At 40.0% G+C, this 16,098-nt stretch overlaps 1 protein-coding gene across 1 annotated transcript in view; it reads left to right on the top strand.

Annotated features, from left to right (window-relative positions):
- LOC134797452 (calpain-A-like) overlaps positions 1 to 16,098 on the top strand; it is a 65,193-nt gene that overhangs the window by 25,176 nt on the left and 23,919 nt on the right. The gene's annotated exons all lie outside the window — the stretch shown is intronic.

The raw sequence follows: 16,098 nt of genomic DNA, 5'->3' as shown, positions 1-16,098 counted from the left end.
AATTTTTCGAATTAAACCCTCTGCCGCTTCTTTCTGTCACCACTCTACACGACAACATTTCTGTCTTCACCACACTTACCTAGACAATTGGCAGTCCTCAATTGTGCGTTTCTCCAGAACTTCCTGCCTCGAACAGCTAAACTGTGGAATGAACTAAACTTATATCGACCGGGATAAGAACCGTGATTCCCTTTTAGTGTTGTTTTCCAGCTCCCGATATTTCGACACAGTTACATGCATCTTGTTCACGGGCAACAACACAAAAGATAATCACGTGTCATATCCCGGTCGATATGTCTAGTGAAACTAACCGTGAATCATTCAAAACGGTTGTGGAATGAACCGTCGCCCGCGGTATTTCGGACCAATGCGACCTTCAAACCTTCAATAAAAGAGCTCACTCCGACTGGACACTCTGCATGGTGTTGCAGGTGTCCATGAGCGATGGTAATCGCTTACCATCAGGCGATTCGTCTGCTCGTTTGCCTCCTATATGATAAATAACCGACAGGATTCTCACTGTCTAATAGTAATAACTAACCAATGTTTGATAGCGAATAAGCCCTTCTAACGCATGAGTCGCTCTTTTTCGTTCATTAGTATCAGAGCAGACGTGTGCCGAACAATTGAGAAATACCATTGGATGTACAAGTGTACCAGTGTACCTACGTAGAACCTTGTACCAAAGACGCGTACTTCCTCGTGAAGCTGCTGAACAAACAACGCCTGCGCATCTGTCCCAACAAGGTCGCAGGCGTATACCTAGTGTATGTGGGTCACAGAAGATCTATTCAGTTTACTACTTTCATACCTACGCGACGATTCTCAGTTGCATAATAATACAATTTATACAATATTACGAGTACTAACTTTTGTATTGCTATACAATGTCATTCAACACGTTAGTATGGTAGCTTATTCACATTAAGTCATCATAATCCTATAGTAGATATCGGTAACGTTTACCTGTGGTTTACCTTACAATACATTAGGTATCTCGGAAATATCTAGGCTTTAGGAATTTCTTCGCATAATAAAAGACGTTCTTCGAATTTATACGACAACCCGGTCCTGGTTTTTCCCGCAATTGTCATCTCAGCTAATATGCCGTGACGTAACGTGGACTCAAACTTGCAAATGCTGTCAATCATCATTAAGTATTAGTTTTCAGTTGGTTCGGGTGTGGAGGTTGTATGTTGTATTGTACCTAAGTAACTTGAGCGTAGCCTCAATATTAGTTCGTGCAAGGTTTGTTTGTCTAAAGGTGGGATCAGACGGTTCACTCGGATTGAATGGACTCGAGTGAATGTTTCATTTTCCTTTCATTTCACGTTCACACGGCTGCTGGAAAGAGTATTCATTTTTAATTTTCTTTCACTATGGCGTCGAATGAAGTTGTGCATCTTGGTATAAGTTTAATTTGTGATCATTTAATAAAGATTTTAACAAACAAGATGCAAAGAAAGCGTCGTCGGTAGTGGCTGCGACCTTGGATCGCCAGAAGAAATTTATTTGGAGCCTCGAATACATTACTGAGAGAACTAGCTGAAGAAGATCCGCAATCGTATTACAATCATTTGCGGATGAAATAAAGGAATTTTGTAGAACTTCTATTATTAGTAATAGGTCCGTTAATAGCGAAAGAAAACACTTTAATGAGAGACAGTATACCTAGCCGAATAAAACTCCAAATTGTACTGCGATACCTTGCTACTGGTGATTGTTTTGCAACTCTGGGATATTTATACAGAGTACCTAGAAATGCAATATATCCTACTTTGTTCGTTCCACTTGAACACCATTTTATTGCTTTTACGTTATCTTTGTCTAGCTAGATAGTAGATAGTAGTAGTATACCCACGGGATTCGAAAAATATGCAAAATCCGAATGAACGTTCATTTCTGTGTTCACACTGTTCATTTTTTGTTCATTCGGAGTGCGAGTGAAAGATGCCGAATGAAAATATCCAATATTGTTGGATTCTTTCACTAATAAATTCATTTTTAATTTTTGGTTCATTTTGTGTTCAGACGTGTCACTTTGAGTGAAAGATGAATAATGAAACTAGAAAATGAACAAAAAATGAACCGTCTGATCCCACCTTAAGTAGATTGCAGAATTGTGATTGACTGAAGGTTGCGCCATTCAGTACGGCGCGGTGGTGAGATCAAAAAAAAAAAAACGGCTATCAGGTTTGGGACAGTATCAGCTATCAACATTAAGTCAAACGCCTTATATACTTAATATACAATTCAATACAAGTTCCTTCAATTCCTCATGAATCGCATCACCATGGGAACAGAACAGAGCTCGCAATTTGAGTAGTGGCGGTTTCAACCAGGAAACGTCCTCAGAAACCATTCTATTAACTTAATTCCAGTAATTAGCAGTCCGTTCGTCACCTGAGGGCATAGTCTTGGGGCTATTCATAAATTACGTCATTTCAAATTAGGGGGGGGGGGGGGGGTCTGGACATCGGATGACGGTAGCATGAAGTAGGAGGAAATGGGGTCATTTGAAGCATGATTTTTGGATGATTATAGGGGGGGGGGGGGGGGTCCAAAATCGTCAAAAATCGATGACGTAATTTATGGACAGCCCCCTTGCCGCAATTGGCTCGACTCCTTATGTCAAACGGCATCAAATAACAACGTAGGTTAGGGTGTTTCATTTTTCCAAATTTTCGATTTTCATCTGACTTCGCTCGAATTCTTGTTCTAACTTATAAAAAAATATTATACGTTAAAAAAAATTAAAATCGATCAACATTTAGAGGTTGCACAACATCAACAAAGATTTTTCAATAACCAACGACTCTACATCGGAGGGTAGAAAATGGTTTAAGCGGCTACCATCAAAGCGGAGAGTAGTGTGATACCGAACTTTCTACATAAGTATATTATAATTAAATAATTTTTTAAATTAGTAGTAAACTTGGATTTTGGTTACTGTACGATAAATGTTCTAGTTAAGATTTTTCAGTTGTCCACCTGTTTCCAAAGGAAAAGTGCTTTTATCGTGTTTTAGACGCTAAATTTAGCTTTCTCATTCGATTTTAGTATCAGTTCATTATATGTTGTAATCTTAGAATATAGTTCATTTTCACGCAATGTATGGGGTTCTCACTCCTACCTTTTCAAATTGTGCAATCTCTAGAATTTCCTTTGAAAATTGAAATAGATAGTTTTTAGGGTAGGGAGACTCCATTGGTGAGCAAAATCAGGAAAATTTTTTTTTTTCTCCATACAAAACTGAAACACCTTAACGTAGGTACCTACACTAGGTACATCAAATACATATGGATTGCTATCACTACAACCTTAAAAAACAAAGTTCCCCGCCGCGTCTGTTTGTGTGTTTGTATGTTTATTCGCGATAAACTCAAAAACTACTGAACGGATTTTCATGCGGTTTTCACCTATCAATAGAGTGATTCTTGAGAAAGGTCTAGGTGTATAATTTGTTAACCTGTGCGAAGCCGGGACGGGACGCTAGTTACTGATATGATATGGATGGCTGGATAGATGGACTGGCGGATGGTTATAGTTACGGACGATGCGCGCTGTTACAGGGTGTTACGCGGTATCGCACAATCGCTTCCTATTCGCGATTCCTCGCTAACCGCGCCGCGCGGCAGCACGTGACGCTGACCATGCGCGCACGCAAATCTAAACACAAGTAGCTTATCCGCCATTTGAGCTCTTCAGCTCAGCAGGCTACAAATCTTCACTAATGAAACTTTTGGCGTATTACAATGCACTTTTCCTAACCTGTAGGTTATAACCGGGGCTCCGGTGGTCTACCTAGCTACCACAGCCCCGAGAAGATGCCGGCACAAGAAATTCGGCGGCGGGACTCCGAACCTTATTATAAGGTCAAAAACTTTGTTGTCTAGTTTGGGGTCAGGCAACATGTCATTTTCTTTCACATCTCCCTGTCGTTCGTTATGGTCAGGGCCGTCAGGGGATTTGATAGGTGGCAGCCATTTCCACGTCTGGATCTCCTTACTTATGTAACTATGCTAGGTATGCTTGCCCGCCTGCCCGGTTATTCTCTATGAGTGAGCGTTTGTGATCCAGTTAGTTGAAAATATACGCAAACACTGGAGTTTTGTTATTAAGTATTTGCGGACTAACCAGGTTTCTTTACGTTCGAATAATTATTTACGTACATTTGAACGTGTGATAATGTAGTAATGTGTTGTTGCCCTAGAGCTAGGTGCGCGGGCGCATCGCGCGTCACACACCATCGCCTCGCAGGAGGTCATTTGAATTATTTATCTTTTGTATATCTAATTAGCTTCTTCCCACGTCGTCGCTCAACTGAACAAGCTTTTATCTATATTCGTATTGTACAGATCACGTACAAAACGGTACAAACAATGTTGTTTGTGTTGCGATTTTTACGGATTAATTATAAACTTTACAGAGCTTAACTGACATCATGTAAGCAGTGGCGTAGCTAGCATGGGTGGCACCCGGGGCGGAAATTGTGGGTGTCACCCCAAAATTCAATCAAAATTGTAAAATATGTTTAATATTTTACAATTATAAAATTACGTTTAATATTCCATAGCTCACAATTTACTACATCGCTTTCATTTTAGATTCCATGAACTCTCAATAGTCCACACCCTGGCGGGTGTTGCCTCTGCGCGCGTTCTATGACACGGGCAAGGACAGCATCCGCTCGGTGTAACCCACATTTCATAAGTGTCATAAGGGCATCTCCATGTTGGCTTGGGCTCCGCGCACGCCTCCCAAAGGTCCGAGTCATCATTGTCCCGTGAAAGATATACAAATAATTTACGTTAAAAAAAATTAAAAACTTTTTTTGCCAAGTGCGCGATTTGAAAGAGATTCTGTAAAATCCCATTTCACAATGAATTTCAAATAGTCCAGAGTCACCCAATTAGAAACTGTGACATAGCTTCTCAATTACAGAAATAATCACATAATAAAAAAAAAACCTTTCTGAATAAAAAAACCTACGAGGCGCCAACAATTATTATTGTTACATACCAGGAACCCCGAGAGATTTTAACCATGCATTTCTCAGGCCAAAATAAGGAAAAAATACTAAAAGAGTTTACGTCAATTTCGCCAAAATAAAATTGTTTTTCGATTTTTTGTACATAATTAAATGTAAATGCTATAATTTGTAAAACTGTCACCCAAAAATAATTTTAACTTTTTTTGTCAATTACTGAAATAATCACATAATTTAAAAAAAAAACCTTTACAATGGTCCTGAATTAAAAAAACCTACGAGACGCCAAAATATTATTGCTACGAGTACATACCAGGTGCCAACGAGGAAACCGAGAGATTTAAACCACGCATTTCCGAGCCCAAAGAAGGAAAAAATATTAAAAGAGTTAGAGTATTAGGTACGTCAATTTCACGAAAAATAAATTCTTTTTTCGATGTTTTTGTACGTAATGTACAGTCAGCCAAGAAAGTGGTCTACCACTTTTCGACTCTATCATCTGATTGATAGAGTCGAAAAGTGGTAGACCACTTTCTTGGCTGACCGTACCTACATAAAATATAAATGCTATTTGTAAAACTATCACTCAAAAAGAATTTTAACTTTTTTTGTAAAACCTAGTTTTTGCAAAGTGTACGTCACTTTTTTACATTATATCAATAAGGATATTTGGACTAGGTTCCATAGTAGCAACATCGCCATCAAAAAAACATTTTGCACTAAGAAACAATAAAAAGAAGCTTTTTTAGGCTGCTGGTGGTACTGGACTATGAAACTAGGCGAATTCCTAAACAGTTTATAGGACATTTTAGTCTTTAAATATGATCAGGAATATTCTGTCAAAATCTCTCGGGTTCCTCGTGGGCATGTTGTATATTATTTCCTTAATGGTGGTTGTGCAATCTGCCACAGTTTTACGAATTTTTATAGATGGCACTACTGATGTTCACGGTCGGGTGTCACCCCCCAAATGGGTGACACCCGGGGCGGGCCGCCCCCGCCGCCCCCCCCTAGCTACGCCACTGCATGTAAGTACTAGTTTTTGGCTTGACTAGACATATATATTTCTAGTAGTGTGGTCTAATCTGTTAAATAGTGATGATGCTTGCAGTGTATAGATACGCAACCACGGACGAGAGCAAGATGTTACAGAAAAGCGAAAGGCAATGATTCATAAGATCATAAGTGGGGCGTTCACGGCACGGGGTCATCTTGGGTCAAAGGGTTATTGCGCTATTCGGCCAATATAGATGGTTAAATGCCAATATAGATGGAGTTTAACTTACTAAGTAAGTATATATTCAGAGTAGTCGTCACCAGGCGGCAACGTTGGGTTATGATATGGCATGAAGGTGATGAAGGGTATAATAAATGCTTCAGTAAATACTTTGAAGGGCGGTTTCGTATAGACCAAATGTAGGGAAAAGTAACGCGCGTGAAACCTCATAAAAACAAACGCATGGAAATGTAACGCGCGTGTTGAATTGCATCAAAGCAAGAAATTGACGTATCAAAAAGCTTATCAATAGATTCGCATTACCATTACTTGACAGGAAATTATTGTAAATTGAACTAGTATTTCCACGCTTTGATGTCACTTGCCTACATCTCTCTCTATTTACATTATATCTGTTTATGTGTATTTAGAGTTAGGGCCCGATTCGGATTTTGAAATAGACATCTATTAGACATATAGGGTTGCCAGATCGAAAGGCTCTATTATCGGGAATTCATATAAATTTTTCGGGATTTTGGGACTTAGTCGGGAAAAAAAACATTCAAATTAAAGTAATTGTGTCAAAAAAAACGATATTTTACATTATTGGCACTACGTCAGCTGCTCTGCCCATAGACGTTTTTATATAAAAATAGTATAAATTATTCGAGATCTTGAACAAACAAAAAAAATGTCTGCTCATTATCTACCTATATTATAATTTATCATACTTATTAGGTATCAATAATCAAAAAAAAAATGTAACTAATTTATTTCTTAGTTTGCCCTTGCCACATGTATTTTATGTTACTTTTTACAGATTTTACAATTTTTTCGCCTTTTTCACTATTTAACGTGAAGCTGTTTTTCGGGACAATTTTCACTTGGTCGGGAATCGGGAACACATGCTAAAAATCGGGAGAATCCCGCCAAATCCCGAACCCTAATTAGACATCACCAAGATACGATAACGATATGTTTAAGATCTAGTCTGTCAAATTTGACATTTGCGCGATTCTGAAGATACTGTTGAACGATTTCCACAGGATATGACTTAGAGATCCAATTCACATCTAATAGATATCTTACTCTATCTAACGTAAAAGTGACATTGTGGTTGCCCGAATTGCGCTGCAAAAGAGAACTAGTTGATATCTAAATTATAACTTATCTAGAATGGATCTAGTACGTGTCGTCTCTTGTGAATATCTTGAAGTTCGAATACGGCAGTTAGTCTAGCTAAACATATTGACTTTTCTAGAGAATCTTTCAGCTAGAAAATTCACATTTAATTTGCACAGCAGGTTATACAGGGGCAGTGCTACAAATAGTGAGTGAAAATTTGGCCTTTGTACGGGTTAAAATTACCACAATCAAGAAATCGGATAGCCACGGACCACAGCTAGACATCGTATTGCAAGAAAGAATGGCAGTGCAGTTGCAGCGAGTCGCGGTCGCGGCCCTACGCTCGGTCGCGCTCCGGCGGGCGCGGCGCGGCGCGCGCTAACGGACCCGCGCTTTACCGTGCTGCCGTCGCGTCGCGTCGCGTCGGTCATAACGCTCACTGTAGCCGAGGGCTACACTAACATCGGTATTAAATTAACACCGACTTAATTATAAAATATAGACAATAGCTAGTCGGATTGCATTGGACAATGCACGCGCTGGCGCTTCTCTGTGCTGCCATTTTCCTATGTAGGAAAATTGCAAACTTCGGTTTAAAATTACCCAATTCGGATTATAAACGGAATGAAATGAACAGCTTAATTGGAAAGTAATTAAGACCGCAGTTAGTAACAATGAACAGCAGCAGCCTGTGAAAGAAAATAATGTTAACACAGTTACTACAGTTAATGTTGGTTAAGACTTGAGTTTGAGTTTCTGATTTAAGACTGACTGTGTTTTACAAACTTATATAATTAAGTTAAAACTCAACTGAGTCTTTTGTAGAGACTTAAGTCCTTTTCAGAGAACTATATATTTTTTAAAGCGTTGTCTTCATGTAAAATTCATAGGTTAAATAGGTACACCGTACAGTAACGCTTATTATCTTTTATGCTACTAGTAATTAGATAAAGTCCACAAATTTGTTGACGGAATCTTATTCGAAGGCTCGAGACCTTTTAAGTTGCGCTTAATAAAAACTCAATAAAGAACTCGACTCGGGACTTAAAAGATTGGGAAGTTTTTTCGCGCAGTCTCGTAATATTCGTAATAACGTGTCGAGTTCTTCAAATGTAGACTCAAAAGACTCGAGTTCCTGCCAACACTATAACACTAGTCACAGGGCAGTGCTATACTTTCTTGAGGAATGTGAAGAATATATGATCAAGCAGTAGGTAATCGTCTGTAACTAACAACCTTCCTGCTCGCGGCCGTGTACTGATGTACTCGTGTACTATCTAATGCTATAAATTAAGCGAAAGTGGAACTGCATTCCTTGATACTGATCACTCGGTAATTGAAAAGAAATAGTGTTTACACGAATAATGAGTCTAAATTGAGTAGGTAAAAAAATTCAAACTGGATGTAACTTTTGGTAGGTACTTACAGAAAACTGTCTTAGTTAACTATCTCATATATACCACTGAACTCTTATTAACAAACGTCACAGCGGCATTCAGTGAAAATCTGGGGAAAAAGGAGATAATACAACAAAGGCATAAAGTAGCCCATTACATCCAGGGCCATTTATCGGTATGGCAAGTTTTGGACTTCATTGCTAAGTCAACAAGGGTAATACCGGGGTAATAGATGATTTTACACTCATTTATTCACAACGACGACGGGACTTAATCGCGTAAAATATTTTTTTATTTTATTTTATTTTGTTATTTAGTCTTACACGCGACTGAAACACCAACTTTATGAGAATGAGAAGTGAAAAACATATTTAAATAAAATCAGGGTATAAATAGGCACATGCGACAGACAGGCGCAAGCCGCGGCCGCGCCGCTAGAAGACATCAACGCGCGAGGAAGATATTCCTATTTTATTTCGTTCATATGTCGGCGCCGGCGCACGAGCACGATGGTTGATAATCAAAATGTCCCAAGACTCTCAAGTCTTATAAAAGTCAAATAGTTTCCGAATACAATAGGTACCTATCTCTCTTTGTGCGAGCGCTTGCATTTGCTTGGCAGATCTCTCGAGAGATCTGCCAAGCAAATGCCAAGGGTCAATGAACTTTTCCAATCCAAGATTCCATTACACTTATATTAGTAATTTGTTATCAAGTATTGTGCTTCAAACATCAAAGTTCAGCGTACATTGTAGTAATATCATCAATGTTAACTGAGCATCGGTGGACCTTATGCCCTCGCCGTAGGGTTTAATGTCGGTTAACGGTTAACTGTATCAAGTCAAGAGGCAGAGTACAGCTAGTCGTCAGATATATCGGAGCGGCCAAGGTGCTCACAAATATCTGAACACGCATTGATTGTCAAGGCGCTAGAGTGCGTGTTCAGACATTTTTGACAACCTCGGCCGCTCCGATATATCTAATGGCAAGATTGGCAAGATAGTTTATAACAATTATAACAGTCGGATATATTGAAAAGATTTGCACCGATTTAGGTTTCTTATGGGTCCCGACTGCTTAATGCATTCACTGCCGTCGTTTTCGTAGCGCTACGTTCGTACGCGATCCCAGCGTATTCCCGCTTTTTAGAGGAAAGTGACTATAAAGCGCCGAGCGGGTTCCCGGCATTCAAGTCTAAACTTAAACGTATTTTTTTAGGCAGTCGGGTTTTATATATGAGAAATGTGAACCCGCCACATACATAATAGCACGTAATATTCATAATAATGGCAGGTTGCGTCAGCACCAGCCGCTTAACATGCGCGCGGGCAACGCACCTCGCCCGCCCGTTACGATCCATTCAACGTCCTTATTATAAACTATACTATTATTTATAGCCATAAATATTCCTGCGCTTAGCACTTCGTTGATTGGCGATTACTTATTTACGATTATAGCTTTTTGATTACCTACCTACGGTAATCTATATGAAAAATATAGAGACCAAGTAAAGTGTGCAACGATTTTGATAGCACACGCAGTGCAAGTGTTATTTATACGTCATAATTACATAGAAGTTTGATGTTTAGAATAACATTTGCACTTGCAAAATGGTTGCAGACCTTTCTTGGTCTAACTCTGGTATACCTACCTATTGACAGCGAACAGCCTAACTGTGTTAGATAAAGATAGGTACGAACCTGAAAGGAATACGTTGTTCTGTAAGAGATCTTGCCAACTGTCAACCGTAACATGTCCCGACACTCCCGACCGAACCATTACGTCACTGTTGATAGCTGATACATCATATCTCGTCGTCATGCTTGAAGTACTGACAATATTTGCGATTTTCAATACCTATGTGTAGCTAACTATGAGTGTAACCTTCATAATTTGTATTTTCCTACCACTGAAGCTGAAATTCGACATACTTAGTGAAAGACCGGTGAAAATGCAAAACAGTAGATATAATGGCATCGAAGGAAAGTGACAAACACGTCAAAGCAGATGTCATATAAAAACAAAACTTCTTATTTTTGTTCATCATCATCTCAGCCTATATACGTCCCACTGTCGGGCACAGGCCTCCTCTCATGCGCGAAGGGCATTATTATTGGGGGATTATTTTTGTTGATTCTTTCAAATGAATCTACCTATCAACTTGTCACTGAGAATCAAAACTAAAACAACTTACACGCCACGACCGCACCAAACTTCCTCGCCTCGAACGCACCAAACTTCCTCGCCTCGAACGCACCAAACTTCCTCGCCTCGAACGCACCAAACTTCCTCGCCTCGCTGGGAAAGGCGTGGGAGTTGGGGACGGACACGAAAACCAGCGAATGTGTCAGTATAACCGGACATATAATTTCATGAAAATAGGATTTATAGGTCATAGTAAGCGATTTGTCACTACAAGCGAAGTCTTCTTTATATCCGACTTAAGTCACAAAGAATTTTATATGAAAACCAAAGATTCTGTATTAGTTTAGACTAGACAAAGAGCTATATCGCTTTAGCGTGGTCTTGGCACTTGACAGTGTGCGCGAGAGTTTACAAACAATGGCGTGAACAGCGCTCGCGTAGCTCTAGGTCGCGGCTACTTCGAGGCCTTTGGCTTTTCTCATTCTAATGTTTCAGTGTTTTGTCAAGTTTCTGCCTGTGATGCTTTTCTGATTCTAATGGTTCGGGGTTTTGTAAAGCTTCAAGGGCTCTTTCCTTTCAAAATTATGACATACGTGCTGATAATATACTTAACATAACTTAAGTTGTATTTTCTTGTTTTTAGTTTGAGTGCCTGTGTCTTGTATTTACGCGGTTTACTTACAGTAGTAATAGGCAACTTGGGGATGCAGCCAATTATTAATGATACAGCTTCATGAGTGGATACTGAGATGATCGAAAATATCTTCCTTGATAAAACTAGTGCAGTACCTTGGGACCATGGGGCCTAGGGGGCCGAGATGACATTCGTTCGCAGAAAAACGAAACGAAACGCTATCCGTCGCTATCGCACTTATACCTATGGAAGATTGATAGAGAGGATAGCATTTCGTTTCGTTTTCTACAAACGATTGTCATCTTGGCTAGGCCTAGGCTCCCAGTCCAGTCTTGACAGCAACCATGATGAATTGATGACATATATGTGACTTCTCGACTCCAAAACCAAATACATGATCGTCATGCAGTAATTAGTCTGCGTCGATCCATCGCCGGTGAGACTTAGCCGCTCCTATGACAAGCCGTGCTATTGAGTAATACATTAGCTAGCGTTTTTTCTTGAATAAGATTTATTTTTCGATGCGGAATGCTGCAAAAAATCCGTGGCCTGAACAAACTAACGATGTTGCAGCAATTCTGTAGCTTTCATTTGGCAGGCATGACGGATGTTATTGACAATTGGACTGTTTACATTAGTGATGGCTGCCGGTTGGCCGCAGGGACTGTTATTGTTCTGTAACCGATGCATATACATATAATATTGTTATTGACGATATTGTTGACGCAATCGGCTGCCGTGCGGAATAATCGCCAAGTGAAAGCGTTTGTGGTCCCGTGCGATATGGACAGGCATTTATCAGCTTCTAACATAATCCCATTAGTCAACAAGTGCCTCGTCATCATCATTGCACCTATCAGCCGAAAGACGTCGATTGCTGTAGGTACATAGGCCTTCCACAAGGATATTATTGAAGAGTCTCTAATCGTACCACTGCAAGGCGTAGGCAAGAGTCTGGCAATAAACTTCTTGCGAAATCGGAATAAACGGAAAGGGTGCGAAGATTGACATTTCGAAAATGTGATTTTCAAGAAATGAAATGCACATTCACCTTCTTTTCATAAAAATAAATATATTTTTTACGTAGTATACGATACGTTTTAGTTGTTTTTTTCAGTCTGATTTTGGAATCGGAAATCCTGGACACCCTCGTTTGCGTTGGGCTGCGTCTTTCAATTTGCGGACGCCTTTTTGCCCCATTGCATTGGCGGCAGTGCCAGTGGGTTACTGCCGCCAATGGGGCAGAAAACAATACTTAGGTACTTTAGGTAGTCTTCAAATAGTTTGAAGCGACAAAACACCTAATCCACACGTGTATCTGCGATATTTCCAGTGTTATACGATGCCACAATGCATTGACAGTTTGTTGGTTAAAGACATCGCAACCATATCGCATATTATATTTCATTGCCGTCTATACGCAATTACACAATGTGTATTCAGCGACACTCCATTACAACTACACACCTATTCAGAGACCCTCCAACAAAGACTTTCGCGAAACTGAAGAGAAGCGGGTCGCGAACTTAGAAATCTTATTTGAATATACTTATGTTGAAACGTGAGGCTTAAAAGCTTAGCAATCACAATGTCCTGTGTGTGTTAAACAAAAGAAGCTATTAGTGTGTGTTTGTCGCGATATGTTTGCGCTGGTGTTATTACTGTTGGTGCAGGCGAGTCGGATGAGCAGATTACTGGGTACACCCAACCCAATAGCCCGACCAATTTTAACGAAATATTTCTGAGCATTACATTACAGAGTGGCTTTACATTACAGAAGGGTCCTTATGCTTCTTGAAGAAACCTAAAGACTTTAAAGGAATAGTACTTTCGTAGGTCGCGTAAAAAACCACATTATATTACAAAACAACATTGTTTTGTGTTTTAGTAATTTAATGTAATATGATCCTAAGTTGGTCGAAATAAACGAATTATTTATTTATTTATTTTTAATTTACGGCCTTACATACATCGAAAAATAATAGGATTTTTGAAACTCATAACAATTATGATTTTCGGATATATGTACATATGTTTCGTCAGAAGCCAAAACATAAATGCTTAACATTTTTTGGATAAAAATATCCATCGATAGGTACGTCTTAATTTTTAGTTTTTAGGTTTTTATTTTTACCTCAGTGTCACTAAAAAACTTACAGCCGTATTCGAACAATGAGATACGTCAAATACTAGATATTGAAACGATAATATGGATCGGATATGTCAGTGTCAAACAAGTGTCAAAATTGACGTTTCTTCAAACAAAAACGTATCTCATTCTTCGAATACGGCTGTTATCATTATGCAGCATAATCTACATACTTCTAATCGGGCTCTACGAGTATAGTTAAAGTGTGTTACCCTCGAGGTCTCAACTATTTGGCGACGGTACTCGCCGTTTAGGAATAACTATGAGATTGGAACAACAAGCCTGCGCGCGCGCTTTCCCACCCAACAAACATCCTTGTGCGCACGCGCGCGCTTTAATGCAGAACAGAAGTGACAGTGTAACCACTAAACCGACACTCACATACCTAGGTACGTCTGTAGATGTTATATATTCCTATGCCACCTACAGGAGGCCTAGCCAAGATGACTATCGTACAGTCGCCATCAGCAGATACATTGTCGTGGCGTTAGAGTGCGTGTTCAGATATTGTGAACACCTTGGCCGCTCCGATATGTCTGATGGCGACTGTACATCGACAAACGCTACACGAAAAGTAAAACGTATTGGGATGACAGATGCTACGAGAAGTCACGTGACTATATACATACATTAAAGTACTGTTTCCATCAATACTTGAACAGTTCTGGGTGCAAATAGTTTTTTTGATTCCCGGGTTGCTAGCATCAGATTAGAAAGTAGAAGCACCTAAGTAACTGCTTTTTCAATTAAGCCGAAATGAGCGGAGACAATTGCAAATAAAGAACGTGAACTTATGATGAGAGATGTGCGGAAATTATATAATCAATATAAGTAATTAGTTGATCTTCGCCTCAGTGGAAACTGGAAAGGTAGCCTTAGAGATTTGTCAAATATACCATAATTTTGATTTGGATTATTTTACACGTTAAAATATTAGGTTTGATGTACTAATAATATCACGCCTCCGCTCCTCCTCGTCCGCAACGAATCATGAATGTACTGTATTAACTGTTAGCAATAATTACTCGTAGTCGTAGGTAGGCAGTTTCATGATGCCCCGCGATCATTTCCCAATCACAGATAAATACTATTCGATACAAGAAAAAAGAGAGATAATGAGAGAGAGAATGAAATCATTTTTTTTTAATGTGTTCTTTTTTATAACTTAGTGCTGTAAAAGATCATGGCCCCGACGGAAGACCATCAGCGTAATAGGCAGGCTAGCACCATGCTGAGCCGGGACCGTTTCGTGACTATTATGTTGTTGTGTTACTTGTTGTTTTCTTTTATTTTTTGTCACGAATAAACGCCCTGAAGCGCTGGTGGCCTAGCGGTAAGAGCGTGCGACTTTCAATCCGGAGGTCGCGGGTTCGAACCCCGGCTCATACCAATGAGTTTTTCGGAACTTATGTATGAAATATCATTTGATATTTACCAGTCGCTTTTCGGTGAAGGAAAACATCGTGAGGAAACCGGACTAATCCCATTAAGGCCTAGTTTACCCTCTGGGTTGGAAGGTCAGATGGCAGTCGCTTTCGTAAATACTAGTGCCTACGCCAATTCTTGGGATTAGTTGTCAAGCGGACCCCAGGCTCCCATGAGCCGTGGCATAATGCCGGGACAACGCGAGGAAGATAAAATAAACGCCCTCTATTCCATTCTATTCTAATTAGTGCAATTCGAATAGGCTTCCTAAGCACCGCTTCGCGCGGAATTAGTTCCGTCGGTCAGGCACCCCGGAACCCCGGCCCCGGCCCGGGCTGGAGCGGCCAGGGCTACCAGGGCCTCTATCGCTCTTACATCTTCGGACGATAGAAAGGCTGATAATTTTTTTTACAAATATGATAAAACAAATGATGCGACAGACCCTTAGATACAAATCTTGTACCCAATGTCCTTAATCCTGGCTAAATTCCTAGTTTTTAAAGAAAGTGCGAAAGTGATGCAAAGTCAGTATTATAGTATGGCTATAGTATAGTATTATAGTTCAGAATCGCGTCTGTAAAATTCTATTATTGAGTTATCTCGGTATTAGCACTCGGTACGTTTCATTATATTTTTTTTACAGGATTTAAGTTACAGAAATGCAAATTAGGATAATTTTACAATAAATGCATTTAATATTTAATCCAATTGTTTATTCTCGTAGTCACATAAACGGCTGCAAAAAGCGGCCTCTATCTGTGGAGTGCGGACCACCCTTTAGCTATACATTAATACAATATAGGAAAGTTCCTGCCGCCTGGCAAGTTAGCAACCCTAAGCTGACGTGCGCGTGCGCATCGGTTGCGCAACTATCGCGTGCGCGGCGGCGCGGCGCGGCGCGGCGCGGCGCGGCGCTGCGGCGCATGCGTGACCGCTGACCGTGCCCGATCACTGAAAAACTATGTAGATTTAATTTGGCATGCCGCGATCGACCAATTAATTTCTCGGAGCGGTATA

This window comes from Cydia splendana, chromosome 15, assembly GCF_910591565.1.
Source record: "Cydia splendana chromosome 15, ilCydSple1.2, whole genome shotgun sequence".
In the NCBI taxonomy this organism is placed as follows: domain Eukaryota; kingdom Metazoa; phylum Arthropoda; class Insecta; order Lepidoptera; family Tortricidae; genus Cydia; species Cydia splendana.
Note: the sequence above shows the minus strand (reverse complement) of the source record. Positions and strands in the feature narration are given on the sequence as shown.